General features: G+C 37.6%; 1 long non-coding RNA gene across 2 annotated transcripts; it reads left to right on the top strand.

The window, feature by feature from the left end:
* The first annotated feature begins 4859 nt into the window (after nt 1-4859).
* Nucleotides 4860-7487, top strand: LOC306905389. Of its 2 annotated transcripts, none has more exons than XR_013787730.1 (4): nt 4860-5013; nt 6210-6313; nt 6512-6655; nt 6820-7485. It is a non-coding gene; the product is annotated as an uncharacterized lncRNA (long non-coding RNA). The 2 variants fall into 2 exon arrangements; XR_013787729.1 differs by having other exon boundaries at nt 4910-5013; nt 6899-7487.
* The last annotated feature ends 11882 nt before the right edge of the window (nt 7488-19369 follow it).

Genomic DNA, 19369 nt, shown 5'->3' with positions numbered 1-19369 from the left:
GCAAACTTTATTGATGCACACAAGCTTTTTGTGATGCACAGTAAATGTTTTTGTGATATTCAGAAGTGGGTTTAATTCTTAATTTTGGACTTTTTTTAGTATTTAAGACTTATGTCCAACAAAATATGATTTCCTTGCTTCTTGTGGACTTGAGGAAAGTCTGTCGCTCGTATGAGGTGTCATGGCATGGAAAGGCACTGCAGCCTGCAAAGCACTGCCTGTTTTCGTAGGGCGAGGGTTAGGCTTAATAGCAAAACACAATGGTTTTATAACAGGCATGTTGTCAGGCATCCTCCGCATGCTTTTGCTTCTTGTGAATGTAGATTCATCCACCCAGGCTGGTTGACTCACAAGACTGGGCAGCCGTGGTAAAGGTGGAAGGAATGAGGACGTGCTGGTCATGCCAGACTTACACGGAGAGTCCCTCCGATTTCCCTCTGACAGATTGGAAGGAGCTCTCAGCCCTCGACGGCCTGGAGGTCTACTGCCTGAAGCCGACGTCTGCACAATCTCAGGCAAGAAGGAAGTTCTAGCTGTCTTCTGTCCAATCTCTGACGGAGAAGGTCCAGACGGTCTGCCAGAAAGCCTTTTACCTGTGATACATATTTGATATCAGAAACAAGGCATAACAGGATTAGAAGTTAACAGATGTATAGTCACTTCAAACTTTAAGTCCACAGTGTCATTTACTTTATATAAAAACTCAAACATTTAGTGTTTTCTTTTTCATTTTAACCTTAGATGTTGTATGACGATGAGTGATGTGAACAGATCTGAAGTGTGAATACTCTACTTCTACTCAATGAATCGTCACATACTGTATGTAATACAATCAATTGTCATGTATTCACTGGTTTATGCTCTCCCGTATGTGCGTGAGGTGCGGGAGTAGTTCACAGATGCTTTGATAAAACAAGGCAAACAACTTTAAAGATATTTATGTTGTTTTGTGAAGTTCTGGGTTCGTTTAAGACAATGGCGCCCCCTGCCGGGCCGTTAAGTAATCAATGAGAAACATCGCAGCCCTGGTGTTCAGCTGGTCTTCCACCCCGACCAGATTAAACAGTTAACAAAGTGTCCAAAACCAGACTGCTTCAACAGCTTTTCATCAGCTAAAACCAGGTTGGGAGACCAGCTAAGACCAGACAACCGGTTTAGGCTGGATGTAGTTACCTGTGATGATGAAACAATGCAGTTTCTGATTCTGGAAAGTCGTCTTTTTCACGTCCTTCATGTTCAAATGATGAAGTGAATACATGACAATTCGCAAGAAAAGTCTAGAAAACAAAAATATCTATTGAATAGCAAACGAAGTTTTTATTTGATCGCAGCACGAACAACTTCACACAGTTATTAACGTCCATATGACGTCATGCCTGCATCAATCCACGTACTGTCCTTTAAAAATAATTTACATAAACAATAACATTTTTAATTTTTCAATTGTCTTTACAAAAATTATAACAATTCAAACCATATTCGATAATAATAATAATAATAATAACGCTTGAATAATTTAATGAATTAAATAATCAAGGTGGGGACTGAAATGTATTTAGTGCATATAAAAATAATCACAATTTAAGGTCAAATTAAAGGTTTTCTGGCAAGTTATGAATGAAGAGACTTTCAGTGGTAAAAACTGTTGAGGTGTCGCCGGTTCAAACCTCCCCGCTCTGCGAGGGCCTCGAACCGAAGTCTTTCCGAATGAGAGTCGGGCGCTCTAACGAGTGAGCTAAACAGTAAGCAGCGTTCCTATTGGTCGGGGCCTTCGCTACATAACCATAGCAAGCTTTAGTACCTAGTGACCTAGAGCACATAGTGAGACTATGTAGTTATATGATATATGTGCGAATGTACAGTATTAAGTTATGTTCAAAAAATAATGCTGTATCATGTGCAATTGAGTGCAAGTACATGATAACAATAGCAGCAGTAATAGTAACAGATGAGGCTACATGAGTAATATTAGCTAATATACAATAGTAGTAATAACAGCAATAACATTACAAATGTTCAAATCAGATGAAACAACTGGACCGACTGTTCACTGAGATATGGAAGTCCACTAGCTAGCTACCTGTTTAAGAGTCCAATAGCTGAGTCGAAGAATTAGATCCTTAATCTGCAAGTCCTGCAATTTACACTCTGTATTTACACTCTCAATTTACACTCTGTATTTATACTCTCAATTTACACTCTGTATTTACACTCTCAATTTACACTCCTGTACCTCCGTCCTGAGGTGTTGGGTGGGGTCTTTAATGATGGATCCAGATCTACTGTGGACTGCGATGGTAACAACATCAGTAACAGCATCATTCATCATCTTTCTTTTTTTGTCCATTCTGACATCACATTTTAAAACAATTAACACACAGAGGCCGAAGCTGAAGCTTATTGATCAATACGACTAATTTTTTTGCAAAATGCTTCATTACTGACAAAACATTTGAATCATGCAACAAAAACATACATTGCCATGAATCATCTCAAATTCAACAAAAATCAACAAAAATGGACAAGAAGATACATCTATCAATATATTATACTTTTCACCAAACACCAAAGGAAACTCTGCGGGGGGGGGGGGGGGGGGGTTGGAGGGGTTTATTGGCTGGAGACAAACAAATAACAACTTCAACCAAACATATTTTTAATGTAGTTCATATTGCGTGTTATGTATTATATACACATATGTTGTGTGACTTAATGAGGGCAGAACTAGTTTAAAAACAAACCTTAATTATCAGAATTCCTCTTATTCTTGTAAAGTTTTTAACATTTTCAGATTCTGCAAGAGTAAAGAATCCTATTGCTTTTTAATTATGTTCCCTATTACTAGTGTTTCGTTTTCTCAAGGGCAGGAGCTAAAACATTTTTCTAAAGTATAATGATGAATTACAAAACTATTAGAAAATCAATCGCATTGAAAATTCTGTTTGCTAATAACAGGGCCTAACGTTAACCCAACTGATGGAAATAAATAATAATAACTGAACTTGTAAGAGTTTTGTTGCAAAGCACAATATTATGGTGAAATTATATCTCGTGTTTGTTGACTTAAAAGCAAATTTGTTGAATAAGTGTCGCCGGTTCAAACCTCCCCGCTCTGCGAGGGCCTCGATCAGAAGACTTTCCGAATGAGAGTCGGGCGCTCTAACGAGTGAGCTAAACAGTAAGCAGCGTTCCTATTGGTCGGAGCCTTCGCTACATAAGCATAGCAAGCTTGAGTACCTAGTGACCTAGAGCACATAGTGAGACTATGTAGTTATATGATATATGTGCGAATGTACAGTATTAAGTTATGTTCAAAAAATAATGCTGTATCATGTGCAATTGAGTGCAAGTACATGATAACAATAGCAGCAGTAATAGTAACAGATGAGGCTACATGAGTAATATTAGCTAATATACAATAGTAGTAATGACAGCAATAACATTACAAATGTTCAAATGAGATGAAACAACTGGACCGACTGTTCACTGAGATATGGAAGTCCACTAGCTAGCTACCTGTTTAAGAGTCCAATAGCTGAGTCGAAGAATTAGATCCTTAATCTGCAAGTCCTGCAATTTACACTCTGTATTTACACTCTCAATTTACACTCTGTATTTATACTCTCAATTTACACTCTGTATTTACACTCTCAATTTACACTCCTGTACCTCCGTCCTGAGGTGTTGGGTGGGGTCTTTAATGATGGATCCAGATCTACTGTGGACTGCGATGGTAACAACATCAGTAACAACATCATTCATCATCTTTCTTTTTTTGTCCATTCTGACATCACATTTTAAAACAATTAACACACAGAGGCCGAAACTGAAGCTTATTGATCAATACCACTAATTTTGTTTGCAAAATGCTTCATTACTGACAAAACATTTGAATCATGCAACAAAAACATACATTGCCATGAATCATCTCAAATTCAACAAAAATCAACAAAAATGGACCAGAAGATACATCTATCAATATGAAATTGGCTGGAGACAAACAAATAACAACTTCAACCAAACAAATAACAACTTCAACCATATTTTAATGTAGTTCATATTCCGTGTTATGTATTATATACACATATGTTGTGTGACTTAATGAGGGCAGAACTAGTTTAAAAACAAACCTTAATTATCAGAATTCCTCTTATTCTTGTAAAGTTTTTAACATTTTCAGATTCTGCAAGAGTAAAGAATCCTATTGCTTTTTAATAATAGTCCCTATTACTAGTGTTTCGTTTTCTCAAGGGCAGGAGCTCAAACATTTTTCTAAAGTATAATGATGAATTACAAAACTATTAGAAAATCAATCGCATTAAAAATTCTGTTTGCTAATAACAGGGCCTAACGTTAACCCAACTGATGTAAATAAATAATAATAACTGAACTTGTAAGAGTTTTGTTTCAAAGCAACATATTATGGTGAAATTAGATCTCGTGTTTGTTGACTTAAAAGCAAATTTGTTGAATAAGTGTCGCCGGTTCCGACCGCCCCGCTCTGCGCGGGCCTCGAACCGAAGTCTTTCTGAATGAGAGTCGGGCGTTCTATCGAGTGAGCTAAACAGCAAGCAGTGCTCCTATTGGTCGGGGCCTTCGCTACATAAACATAGCAAGCATCATAGCAAAAAGGCTAACTGTTCTAGGCCTGGAAACTGTTTTTGGGAGGTTTTAATGTTGTCACTTATGAATATAATTATCTTTGAAGTTCCGTTTCAGGTAGTAATGTGTATAATAAATAATCTTCTGATGAATTCCGCTTGTAAAGTGTCAAATCGATATATAGATTTTAAATACCGTTTATGAAACGATTGTTTATTTTTCCTGGTATAAAAGCAGACGTGAATGTCTTGTGTTCTGAGGAGCTGCGAGCTTCTGGTGTTGTTGGCTGTAGTTGTACACTAGTATCAGGGAGAGAGCGCGTGATCCGGGTCAGAAGGGTGACCCGGGAAGGACTCAGGAGAGACGCGGGAATAACCACCCTAGACTCGGATCAAGGGGGCGGGTCAGCGGGTACGTGCTTAGGGAAAGATTGTTGATCAATGCTAGTGTGCGGTGTTAGTGTGCTCGGCAGCTCCTCATTTTTGATCATTTTGGCTCGCTTGATGTGTTTATATGTTTATATGTAAATCTTACGTCTGAGGCGCCGCCATATTGGTAGTGGCAACGTTGCCATAGCAACGCAAGCACGCGAATGGTGGAGCTGAAGGGACGTAATTGAGAGTTGATGAAATGCACGTGATCAAAACAAATCTCGTTCACATTGAAATACTAGTCAAATGAAATGGCGACTTAAAAACTTTATTCGATTTCACACTATTCTGCATGTTTGTATTGTTTATTGAAAGCTCGACGTGTGTGTTTGTGAATTCTGCTCTCTCTCACTTTATTGGCTGGTGTGGATTCACCGCGGTTACGCGCACAGTATAGTGCTGATCTCCTGCGCAGTGTTGTTCTGTTGAGTTGTGTGTTAATATATTCATTGATAATGACGATCATTATACTGTCATGTTTTTAGTTTGAACCCAGTGTAACACAGATGATATTGTACAGTATTTGTGTATATTTCCTTGGTGATTTAAGATACTTGTTATGGTGTTTTATTCATTTGTTTGCTATACTGTAAGACGAGTGTTTCCGCCATTTTGTGCTCTTGTGCTGTGATTGCAATGTTTCTCTTAACTGCATTTATATTATATTTGATACACAATTCGGGGGATTGTACTTAACAGTTACATTGCCACGTTAAGTCAAGGTATATCGTTTTTATTTTCAAAATAAAATAACACTACCACACCAGCTCAAGTGTTTATGTGGATTAAAGATCTGTTTGAATGCTCTGGAGTCTTGCACCTTAATAGAAGAGTAAACTGTTCAGAACACACTGTGCACATTGAGCGTGAAAACATCTGGATGAGGTTTCGGCAGGTGTTTGTGTAGTTTTTGAATTGATAGCACTCTTAGCCCTCACACTGGATTCAGAGAAACTTAAATGCTACATAGCTATTCTTTATAACTACCTAAAATAATCATTTATTCATCTCATAACAAAATGTGCAACCATTCATTGTGGTTCTGAGTATGAGCATGTAACTGGGACATACCAGGATGACAGTTTCGTACTATCAAACCTCACTGTATGTGTTTTCGATATCGAACTTAAATCAAATCATCTTATTGAATCACACGTGCACTGTTTTCCTATGCAGAACCAGAGGAGCCCACAATCCCAACAGTGAATCCTCCAGAGACCCGCTATCTCATCGGTGTAGGCCGAGCTGACTGCACAGGACCTGTGGCTGATGTACCTCTGGTCAGTTTGTTTGCATTAGTTCTGCATATCAGTAAAACCACTGCTTGTTATACTTCGTTTGCTTGTATAGGTGAGGCTGTCAATCCATCACTTATTACAGTCTGATAATGTTTATGCCTGATGTTTGTGTTGATCACGTGTCATAAGAATGTTTTAGTGATGTGATTTATCTATTGTTGTTGTTTTTTGGGGGGATAGGTGGGTCACGCCAACACTGAGCAGACGGCTTGAGGCATTCACACGCGTCTGTTCAGCAGAGTCTTCATCGTGGATGATGGAAGCAAACGAGTGCTGTTTGTCACCGCTGACATCAGCATGGTCTCTCAGAGACTCAGACTCGAGGTACGCCACACTTTATCCACATCTATTTAAACCCTCTGAATGAGTGTCTGGATTAGGTAACAAAAGATAAAAATATATAACAATGTGACATTACAGTAAGAATTCTTTCTGACCGTGTCACAGTCAAGTCTTTTTTATGTACAAACTATACTTTTTTACGGCAGGAGGGGGTTACTCAAGTCATTTCAAAATTAAATATATAACCAATTCCTGTTCTTTGCTGCTGTTTGCAAAACAACGAAGATCTCGGCAGATGCGTTGTAGATTTTCACGAACATCGATGTGAAACCAGCACTGGTTTTGCGAGAGCTGAAAGTGAAATACGGAGATCTCTACAGACGGGACAACGTGGTGATGAGTGGCACACACACACATTCAGGTCTGGATGGATATCTCCAGTCCACCCTCTTTATGATCACCAGCAGCGACTACATTTAACCATTGAGCATGGCTTGTATAGATGGTTTATTCACAACAGCCCTAGTCCATACCCTCTATAGAGTTTTAGTCCAGAGCACTCATACCTCATCCTGTTAACCAGGGTACTTGTATTTGTTTGTTAACTTTTTCATTTCTGTTATTTAAAAAAATACGCACAATTTGATTACTCGCCATGATTTAATTTAGATCTTCAAGTACAGAGTGCATATTTGTCATGACTTCACTAAATAACCATTGAATCAATTTAACGTTACATCTATTGTTTGCTTTTGGCTTGCTACATTTTAAACTGTGTAAGGTTTTGAGTTCAGACAAAGGAGCTTCTATGTGTAATGAAGAACTAAACTTAACCTGTTTGTTACACTGAATAAATGTTTTTTATGTATCTGACCATTCTTCAATAATTGAACGGTACTTACCTCTGTGTGAACTGAAACAGAGCACTCAATATTCTGCAAAGGTCGGGATCTGATCTGAGAGACGAGACAAACACTTATTCTGCTGAACCTTAACCTAGCAAAACTGGTAAACAAAGCTAAAATGTCGACACATTAGATGATTTCTGAGTTGTTCTCTTTAAGTGGTTCTATTCAGAGCTGGAGAATCATATTGTTTCACAGCATCAGCAGCAGGTCAGCAGTGTCACGAGGGCAGAACTTAGAGAATCAACGAGACTGCAGTTGGTCAGTAGTGGTGATGTGGTCAGAAACCCGATAACTAACTTCCTATTCTGCACTGTTAGAAATAGTCAGGTTTGTCTTTGCGGCTCTGCAGGTTGATGTGTCTAAAAAAACACATTTATTTGATTTAAGTAGTCAGTTTATGCCAGAGTCACTCCATCTATGCGAACACATTTGGAAAGGATCTGCTATAAAACTGTACATCCTATCTTAAATTTGAATCATTAATAAATCAATATAGATGTGTATTATTAATGAGGTAAACAAAATGCAATACAATTACTTTATCGTGATTTTAAGGTGACGTAAATCAATTCTTTCCTTTTCAGAAAACTCAAACTGTGTGAAGGTTTAACTTGGCAAAAGTTGATTGAAAGCTCACATCATTTGTGTTGCAGGAAAAGGAAAGGCAAATTGTGTTTAGAAACCAACATGAGTTCAAGCACAGCCATAGAATATTGATGTCAAGACCTACATTTGTTCACTATTTGTAAATAAAACACAACATGTGAATGACATCAGTTTCACTAAATATCTTTGTGTTTGTAATGCAACACGTGACACACACACATGCAATTTCTTCTTGAAAGGTCTTTATTACAAAAAGTGCAACTGTTTTTAATGCACAGCAAACTTTATTGATGCACACAAGCTTTTTGTGATGCACAGTAAATGTTTTTGTGATATACAGAAGTGGGTTTAATTCTTAATTTTGGACTTATTTTAGTATTTAAGACTTATGTCCAACAAAATATGATTTCCTTGCTTCTTGTGGACTTGAGGATAGTCTGTCGCTCGTATGAGGTGTCATGGCATGGAAAGGCACTGCAGCCTGCAAAGCACTGCCTGTTTTCGTAGGGCGAGGGTTAGGCTTAATAGCAAAACACAATGGTTTTATAACAGGCATGTTGTCAGGCATCCTCCGCATGCTTTTGCTTCTTGTGAATGTAGATTCATCCACCCAGGCTGGTTGACTCACAAGACTGGGCAGCCGTGGTAAAGGTGGAAGGAATGAGGACGTGCTGGTCATGCCAGACTTACACGGAGAGTCCCTCCGATTTCCCTCTGACAGATTGGAAGGAGCTCTCAGCCCTCGACGGCCTGGAGGTCTACTGCCTGAAGCCGACGTCTGCACAATCTCAGGCAAGAAGGAAGTTCTAGCTGTCTTCTGTCCAATCTCTGACGGAGAAGGTCCAGACGGTCTGCCAGAAAGCCTTTTACCTGTGATACATATTTGATATCAGAAACAAGGCATAACAGGATTAGAAGTTAACAGATGTATAGTCACTTCAAACTTTAAGTCCACAGTGTCATTTACTTTATATAAAAACTCAAACATTTAGTGTTTTCTTTTTCATTTTAACCTTAGATGTTGTATGACGATGAGTGATGTGAAGAGATCTGAAGTGTGAATACTCTACTTCTACTCAATGAATCGTCACATACTGTATGTAATACAATCAATTGTCATGTATTCACTGGTTTATGCTCTCCCGTATGTGCGTGAGGTGCGGGAGTAGTTCACAGATGCTTTGATAAAACAAGGCAAACAACTTTAAAGATATTTATGTTGTTTTGTGAAGTTCTGGGTTCGTTTAAAACAATGGCGCCCCCTGCCGGGCCCTTAAGTAATCAATGGGAAACATCGCAGCCCTGGTGTTCAGCTGGTCTTCCACCCCGACCAGATTAAACAGTTAACAAAGTGTCCAAAACCAGACTGCTTCAACAGCTTTTCATCAGCTAAAACCAGGTTGGGAGACAAGCTAAGACCAGACAACCGGTTTAGGCTGGATGTAGTTAGTGATGATGAAACAATGCAGTTTCTGATTCTGGAAAGTCGTCTTTTTCACCTCCTTCATGTTCAAATGATGAAGTGAATACATGACAATTCGCAAGAAAAGTCTAGAAAACAAAAATATCTATTGAATAGCAAACGAAGTTTTTATTTGATCGCAGCACGAACAACTTCACACAGTTATTAACGTCCATATGACGTCATGCCTGCATCAAACCACGTACTGTCCTTTAAAAATAATTTACATAAACAATAACATTTTACATTTTTCAATTGTCTTTACAAAAATTATAACAATTGAAACAATATTCGATAATAATAACGCTTGAATAATTTAATGAATTAAAAAATCAAGGTGGGGACTGAAATGTATTTAGTGCATATAAAAATAATCACAATTTAAGGTCAAATTAAAGGTTTTCTGGCAAGTTATGAATGAAGAGACTTTCAGTGGTAAAAACTGTTGAGGCGCTTGCCAGAAGACTCATGCCTCCTCTTGTGTACCACGATACGCGTACTGTACATTAACTTTACAATCCTACTGTATTTGAATAACACACACAATTTGATTTGCCTACTCACCGTGATTTCAAGTACAAAGTGCGTATGCTCATCGTCTCTCATTACATGTATGCATTTTATGTTTTAATGGATGTTTGTGAATTGAAACCATGAGATTGATTTATCTAGCAGCGTCGTGAGCTACAGAACCTTATTTTCTTTCGTGTTTGTTTCTGTGCAGTGTTGAAGACAGCCTGGTCTGGTGATGTCACTCCTCTCTCCTCCTCTTCTGTATCTGGTGCATTGACTTTCTTCATCCGTCCATCTCAATGATCATAAATGAGTAACTGAACCTCAGAGACCAAACCCGCATTAAAAAGAGGCTTCCAGAACACCTCATGATATCTGTCACACACTTTCTCTGTCATTTGGTTTCATTTATACTTTCTGAAAGACAATTGTAAATAATTTATTATTATTCACTGACAAAATGGACAACTATACAGAATAATTGAATGCTGAACACACGACTTCTCTCGTTATTTACACATTTAACATAAGAAACCTGTGTTTCATGTCTTTGCTGTCATTTCATTCTCAACATCTCTGAGCTAGTACCTCTCTGTTCCACCAGGTGGAGGAAATCAACAATATTTTCATCTTTATTATCAGTGTTCTTGTAAAGTCTTTAAAAAAGTATTTAAAAGCAGTTTTACTATGACAGAGGCTAGTCAGAGATGGGAAACCATTCAGAAAATCATTGTACCTGTAAATTCGACAACTGTGTCTTGTCCCTTTTCATTCTTCCCATTGTACACTGCCCAGTGGTAACAACATCAGTAACAACATCATTCATCATCTTTCTTTCTTTGTCCATTCGGACATCACATTTTAAAACAATTAACACACAGAGGCTGAAACTGAAGCTTATTGATCAATACGACTAATTTTGTTTGCAAAATGCTTCATTACTGACAAAACATTTGAATCATGGAACAAAAACATACGTGAATCATCTCAAATTCAATTAAATTTAATTAAAAACAAACCTTAATTATCAGAATTCCTCTTATTCTTGTAAAGTTTTTAACATTTTCAGATTCTGCAAGAGTAAAGAATCCTATTGCTTTTTAATTATAGTCCCTATTACTAGTGTTTCATTTTCTCAAGGGCAGGAGCTAAAACATTTTTCTAAAGTATAATGATGAATTACAAAACTATTAGAAAATCAATCGCATTGAAAATTCTGTTTACTAATAACAGGGCCTAACGTTAACCCAACTGATGGAAATAAATATTAATAACTGAACTTGTAAGAGTTTTGTTGCAAAGCACAATATTATGGTGAAATTAGATCTCGTGTTTGTTGACTTAAAAGCAAATTTGTTGAATAAGTGTCGCCGGTTCAACCCGCCCCGCTCTGCGCGGGCCTCGTACCGAAGTCTTTCTGAATGAGAGTCGGGCGCTCTAACGAGTGAGCTAAACAGCAAGCAGCGCTCCTATTGGTCGGGGCCTTCGCTACATAAGCATATGTATGCACATGAGTACCTAGTGACCTAGAGTACATAGTGAGACTATGTAGATATATGATATATGTGCGAATGTATAGTATGAAGTTATGTTCAAAAAATAATGCAGTATCATGTGCAATTGAGTGCAACTACATTATAACAATAGCAGCAGTAATAGTAACAGATGCGGCTACATGAGTAATATTAGCTAATATACAATAGTAGTAATGACAGCAATAACATTACAAATGTTCAAATGAGATGAAACAACTGGACCGACTGTTCTCTGAGATATGGAAGTCCACTAGCTAGCTACCTGTTGAAGAGTCCAATAGCTGAGTCGAAGAATTAGATCCTTAATCTGCAAGTCCTGCAATTTACACTCTCAATTTACACTCTGTATTTACACTCTCAATTTACACTCTGTATTTACACTCTCAATTTACACTCTGTATTTACACTCTCAATTTACACTCTGTATTTACACTCTCAATTTACACTCTGTATTTACACTCTGTATTTACACTCTCAATTTACACTCTGTATTTACACTCTGTATTTACACTCTCAATTTACACTCTGTATTTACACTCTCAATTTGCACTCCTGTACCTCCGCCCTGAGGTGTTGGGTGGGGTCTTTAATGATGGATGCAGATCTACTGTGGACTGCGATGGTAACAACATCAGTTACAACATCATTCATCATCTTTCTTTATTTGTCCATTCTGACATCACATTTTAAAACAATTAACACACAGAGGCTGAAACTGAAACTTATTGATCAATACGACTAATTTTGTTTGCAAAATGCTTCATTACTGACAAAACATTTGAATCATGCAACAAAAACATACATTGCCATGAATCATCTCAAATTCAATTAAATTTAATTAAAAACAAACCTTAATTATCAGAATTCCTCTTATTCTTGTAAAGTTTTTAACATTTTCAGATTCTGCAAGAGTAAAGAATCCTATTGCTTTTTAATTATAGTCCCTATTACTAGTGTTTCATTTTCTCAAGGGCAGGAGCTAAAACATTTTTCTAAAGTATAATGATGACTTACAAAACTATTAGAAAATCAATCTCATTGAAAATTCTGTTTGCTAATAACAGGGCCTAACGTTAACCCAACTGATGGAAATAAATAATAATAACTGAACTTGTAAGAGTTTTGTTGCAAAGCACAATATTATGGTGAAATTAGATCTCGTGTTTGTTGACTTAAAAGCAAATTTGTTGAATAAGTGTCGCCGGTTCAACCCGCCCCGCTCTGCGCGGGCCTCGTACCGAAGTCTTTCTGAATGAGAGTCGGGCGCTCTAACGAGTGAGCTAAACAGCAAGCAGCGCTCCTATTGGTCGGGGCCTTCGCTACATAAGCATATGTATGCACATGAGTACCTAGTGACCTAGAGTACATAGTGAGACTATGTAGATATATGATATATGTGCGAATGTATAGTATGAAGTTATGTTCAAAAAATAATGCAGTATCATGTGCAATTGAGTGCAACTACATTATAACAATAGCAGCAGTAATAGTAACAGATGCGGCTACATGAGTAATATTAGCTAATATACAATAGTAGTAATGACAGCAATAACATTACAAATGTTCAAATGAGATGAAACAACTGGACCGACTGTTCTCTGAGATATGGAAGTCCACTAGCTAGCTACCTGTTGAAGAGTCCAATAGCTGAGTCGAAGAATTAAATCCTTAATCTGCAAGTCCTGCAATTTACACTCTCAATTTACACTCTCAATTTACACTCTGTATTTACACTCTCAATTTACACTCTGTATTTACACTCTCAATTTACACTCTGTATTTACACTCTGTATTTACACTCTCAATTTACACTCTGTATTTACACTCTCAATTTACACTCTGTATTTACACTCTGTATTTACACTCTGTATTTACACTCTCAATTTACACTCTGTATTTACACTCTCAATTTGCACTCCTGTACCTCCGCCCTGAGGTGTTGGGTGGGGTCTTTAATGATGGATGCAGATCTACTGTGGACTGCGATGGTAACAACATCAGTTACAACATCATTCATCATCTTTCTTTATTTGTCCATTCTGACATCACATTTTAAAACAATTAACACACAGAGGCTGAAACTGAAACTTATTAATCAATACGACTAATTTTGTTTGCAAAATGCTTCATTACTGACAAAACATTTGAATCATGCAACAAAAACATAGATTGCCATGAATCATCTCAAATTCAATTAAATTTAATTAAAAACAAACCTTAATTATCAGAATTCCTCTTATTCTTGTTAAGTTTTTAACATTTTCAGATTCTGCAAGAGTAAAGAATCCTATTGCTTTTTAATTATAGTCCCTATTACTAGTGTTTCATTTTCTCAAGGGCAGGAGCTCAAACATTTTTCTAAAGTATAATGATGAATTACAAAACTATTAGAAAATCAATCACATTGAAAATTCTGTTTGCTAATAACAGGGCCTAACGTTAACCCAACTGATGGAAATAAATAATAATAACTGAACTTGTAAGAGTTTTGTTGCAAAGCACAATATTATGGTGAAATTAGATCTCGTGTTTGTTGACTTAAAAGCAAATTTGTTGAATAAGTGTCGCCGGTTCAACCCGCCTCGCTCTGCGCGGGCCTCGAACCGAGTTCTGTCCGAACGAGAGTCGGGCGCTCTAACGAGTGAGCTAAACAGTAAGCAGCGTTCCTATTGGTCGGGGCCTTCGCTACATAACCATAGCAAGCATGAGTACCGAGTGACCTAGAGTACTATGTAGATATATGATATATGTGCGAATGTACAGTATGATGTTATGTTCAAAAAATAATGCCGTATCATGTGCAATTGAGTGCAACTACATGATAACAATAGCAGCAGTAATAGTAACAGATGAGGCTACATGAGTAATATTAGCTAATATACAATAGTAGTAATGACAGCAATAACATTACAAATGTTCAAATGAGATGAAACAACTGGACCGACTGTTCTCTGAGATATGGAAGTCCACTAGCTAGCTACCTGTTTATGAGTCCAATAGCTGAGTCGAAGAATTAGATCCTTAATCTGCAAGTCCTGCAATTTACACTCTGTATTTACACTCTCAATTTACACTCTGTATTTACACTCTCAATTTACACTCTGTATTTACACTCTCAATTTACACTCTGAATTTACACTCTGTATTTACACTCCTGTATCTCCGCCCTGAGGTGTTGGGTGGGGTCTTTAATGATGGATGCAGATCTACTGTGGACTGCGATGGTAACAACATCAGTTACAACATCATTCATCATCTTTCTTTATTTGTCCATTCTGACATCACATTTTAAAACAATTAACACACAGAGGCTGAAACTGAAACTTATTGATCAATACGACTAATTTTGTTTGCAAAATGCTTAATTACTGACAAAACATTTGAATCATGCAACAAAAACATACATTGCCATGAATCATCTCAAATTCAACAAAAAATCAACAAAAATGGACAAGAAGATACATCTATCAATATGAAATATATGATACTTTTCACCAAACACCAAAGGAAACTCTGCGGGGGGGTTGAGGGGGTTTATTGGCTGGAGACAAACAAATAACAACTTCAACCAAACAAATGACAACTTCAACCATATTTTTTACATAGTTCATATTCCGTGTTATGTATTATATACACATATGTTGTGTGACTTAATGAGGGCAGAACTAGTTTAATTAAAAACAAACCTTAATTATCAGAATTCCTCTTATTCTTGTAAAGTTTTAAACATTTTCAGATTCTGCAAGAGTAAAGAATCCTATTGCTTTTTAATTATAGTCCCTATTACTAGTGTTTCATTTTCTGTTTGCTAGCCTAACGTTAACCCAACTGATGGAAATAAATAATAATAACTGAACTTGTAAGAGTTTTGTTGCAAAGCACAATATTATGGTGAAATTATATCTCGTGTTTGTTGACTTAAAAGCAAATTTGTTGAATAAGTGTCGCCGGTTCAACCCGCCCCGCTCTGCGCGGGCCTCGTACCGAAGTCTTTCTGAATGAGAGTCGGGCGCTCTAACGAGTGAGCTAAACAGCAAGCAGCGCTCCTATTGGTCGGGGACTTCGCTACATAAACATAGCAAGCATCATAGCAGAAAGGCTAACTGTTCTAGGCCTGGAAACTGTTTTTGGGAGGTTTTAATGTTGTCACTTATGAATATAATTATCTTTAAAGTTCCGTTTCGGGTAGTAATGTGTATAATAAATAATCTTCTGATGAATTCCGCTTGTTAAGTGTCAAATCGATATATAGATTTTAAATACCGTTTATGAAACGATTGTTTATTTTTCCTGGTATAAAAGCAGACGTGAATGTCTTGTGTTCTGAGGAGCTGCGAGCTTCTGGTGTTGTTGGCTGTAGTTGTACACTAGTATCAGGGAGAGAGCGAGTGATCCGGGTCAGAAGGGTGACCCGGGAAGGACTCAGGAGAGACGCGGGAATAACCACCCTAGACTCGGATCAAGGGGGCGGGTCAGCGGGCTTAGGGAAAGATTGTTGATCAATGCTAGTGTGCGGTGTTAGTGTGCTCGGCAGCTCCTCATTTTTTTCAAATAATCTGCGGCTCGCTTGATGTGTTTATATGTTTATATGTAAATCTTACGTCTGAGGCGCCGCCATATTGGTAGTGGCAACGTTGCCATAGCAACGCAAGCACGCGAATGGTGGAGCTGAAGTGACGTAATTGAGAGTTGATGAAATGCACGTGATCAAAACAAATCTCGTTCACATTGAAATTCTAATCAAATGAAATGGCGACTTAAAAACTTTATTCGATTTCACACTATTCTGCATGTTTGTATTATTTATTGAAAGCTCGACGTGTGTGTTTGTGAATTCTGCTCTCTCTCACTTTATTGGCTGGTGTGGATTCACCGCGGTTACGCGCACAGTATAGTGCTGATCTCCTGCGCAGTGTTGTTCTGTTGAGTTGTGTGTTAATATATTCATTGATAATGACTATCATTATACTGTCATGTTTTTAGTTTGAACCCAGTGTAACACAGGTGATATTGTACAGTATTAGTGTATATTTCCTTGGTGATTTAAGATACTTGTTATGGTGTTTTATTCATTTGTTTGCTATACTGTAAGAGTGTTTCCGCCATTTTGTTTGCTGTGATTGCAATGTTTCTCTTAACTGCATTTATATTATATTTAATACACAAATCGGGTGATTGTACTTAACAGTTACATTGCCACGTTAAGTCAAGGTATATCGTTTTGTTAGTTTTTTATTTTCAAAATAACATAACACTACCACACCAGCTCAAGTGTTTATGTGGATTAAAGATCTGTTTGAATGCTCTGGAGTCTTGCACCTTAATAGAAGAGTAAACTGTTCAGAACACACTGTGCACACTGAGCGTGAAAACATCTGGATGAGGTTTCGGCAGGTGTTTGTGTAGTTTTTGAATTGATAGCACTCTTAGCCCTCACACTGGATTCAGAGAAACGTAAATGCTACATAGCTATTCTTTATAACTACCTAAAATAATCATTTATTCATCTCATAACAAAATGTGCAACCATTCATTGTGGTTCTGAGTATGAGCATGTAACGGGGACATACCAGGATGACAGTTTCGTACTATCAAACCTCACTGTATGTGTTTTCGATATCGAACTTAAATCAAATCATCTTATTGAATCACACGTGCACTGTTTTCCTATGCAGAACCAGAGGAGCCCACAATCCCAACAGTGAATCCTCCAGAGACCCGCTATCTCATCGGTGTAGGCCGAGCTGACTGCACAGGACCTGTGGCTGATGTACCTCTGGTCAGTTTGTTTGCATTAGTTCTGCATATCAGTAAAACCACTGCTTGTTATACTTCGTTTGCTTGTATAGGTGAGGCTGTCAATCCATCACTTATTACAGTCTGATAATGTTTATGCCTGATGTTTGTGTTGATCACGTGTCATAAGAATGTTTTAGTGATGTGATTTATCTATTGTTGTTGTTTTTTGGGGGGATAGGTGGGTCACGCCAACACTGAGCAGACGGCTTGAGGCATTCACACGCGTCTGTTCAGCAGAGTCTTCATCGTGGATGATGGAAGCAAACGAGTGCTGTTTGTCACCGCTGACATCAGCATGGTCTCTCAGAGACTCAGACTCGAGGTACGCCACACTTTATCCACATCTATTTAAACCCTCTGAATGAGTGTCTGGATTAGGTAACAAAAGATAAAAATATATAACAATGTGACATTACAGTAAGAATTCTTTCTGACCGTGTCACAGTCAAGTCTTTTTTATGTACAAACTATACTTTTTTACGGCAGGAGGGGGTTACTCAAGTCATTTCAAAATTAAATATATAACCAATTCCTGTTCTTTGCTGCTGTTTGCAAAACAACGAAGATCTCGGCAGATGCGTTGTAGATTTTCACGAACATCGATGTGAAACCAGCACTGGTTTTGCGAGAGCTGAAAGTGAAATACGGAGATCTCTACAGACGGGACAACGTGGTGATGAGTGGCACACACACACATTCAGGTCTGGATGGATATCTCCAGTCCACCCTCTTTATGATCACCAGCAGCGACTACATTTAACCATTGAGCATGGCTTGTATAGATGGTTTATTCACAACAGCCCTAGTCCATACCCTCTATAGAGTTTTAGTCCAGAGCACTCATACCTCATCCTGTTAACCAGGGTACTTGTATTTGTTTGTTAACTTTTTCATTTCTGTTATTTAAAAAAATACGCACAATTTGATTACTCGCCATGATTTAATTTAGATCTTCAAGTACAGAGTGCATATTTGTCATGACTTCACTAAATAACCATTGAATCAATTTAACGTTACATCTATTGTTTGCTTTTGGCTTGCTACATTTTAAACTGTGTAAGGTTTTGAGTTCAGACAAAGGAGCTTCTATGTGTAATGAAGAACTAAACTTAACCTGTTTGTTACACTGAATAAATGTTTTTTATGTATCTGACCATTCTTCAATAATTGAACGGTACTTACCTCTGTGTGAACTGAAACAGAGCACTCAATATTCTGCAAAGGTCGGGATCTGATCTGAGAGACGAGACAAACACTTATTCTGCTGAACCTTAACCTAGCAAAACTGGTAAACAAAGCTAAAATGTCGACACATTAGATGATTTCTGAGTTGTTCTCTTTAAGTGGTTCTATTCAGAGCTGGAGAATCATATTGTTTCACAGCATCAGCAGCAGGTCAGCAGTGTCACGAGGGCAGAACTTAGAGAATCAACGAGACTGCAGTTGGTCAGTAGTGGTGATGTGGTCAGAAACCCGATAACTAACTTCCTATTCTGCACTGTTAGAAATAGTCAGGTTTGTCTTTGCGGCTCTGCAGGTTGATGTGTCTAAAAAAACACATTTATTTGATTTAAGTAGTCAGTTTATGCCAGAGTCACTCCATCTATGTGAACACATTTGGAAAGGATCTGCTATAAAACTGTACATACTATCTTAAAATTGAATCATTAATAAATCAATATAGATGTGTATTATTAATGAGGTAAACAAAATGCAATACAATTACTTTATCATGATTTTAAGGTGACCTAAATCAATTCTTTCCTTTTCAGAAAACTCAAACTGTGTGAAGGTTTAACTTGGCAAAAGTTGATTGAAAGCTCACATCATTTGTGTTGCAGGAAAAGGAAAGGCAAATTGTGTTTAGAAACCAACATGAGTTCAAGCACAGCCATAGAATATTGATGTCAAGACCTACATTTGTTCACTATTT

The sequence above is a fragment of the Barbatula barbatula genome, assembly GCF_947034865.1.
Source record: "Barbatula barbatula genome assembly, chromosome: 16".
Taxonomy (NCBI): Eukaryota; Metazoa; Chordata; class Actinopteri; order Cypriniformes; family Nemacheilidae; genus Barbatula; species Barbatula barbatula.
The sequence above is the reverse complement of the archived record's forward strand: the minus strand, read 5'-3'. Positions and strand labels throughout refer to the sequence as shown.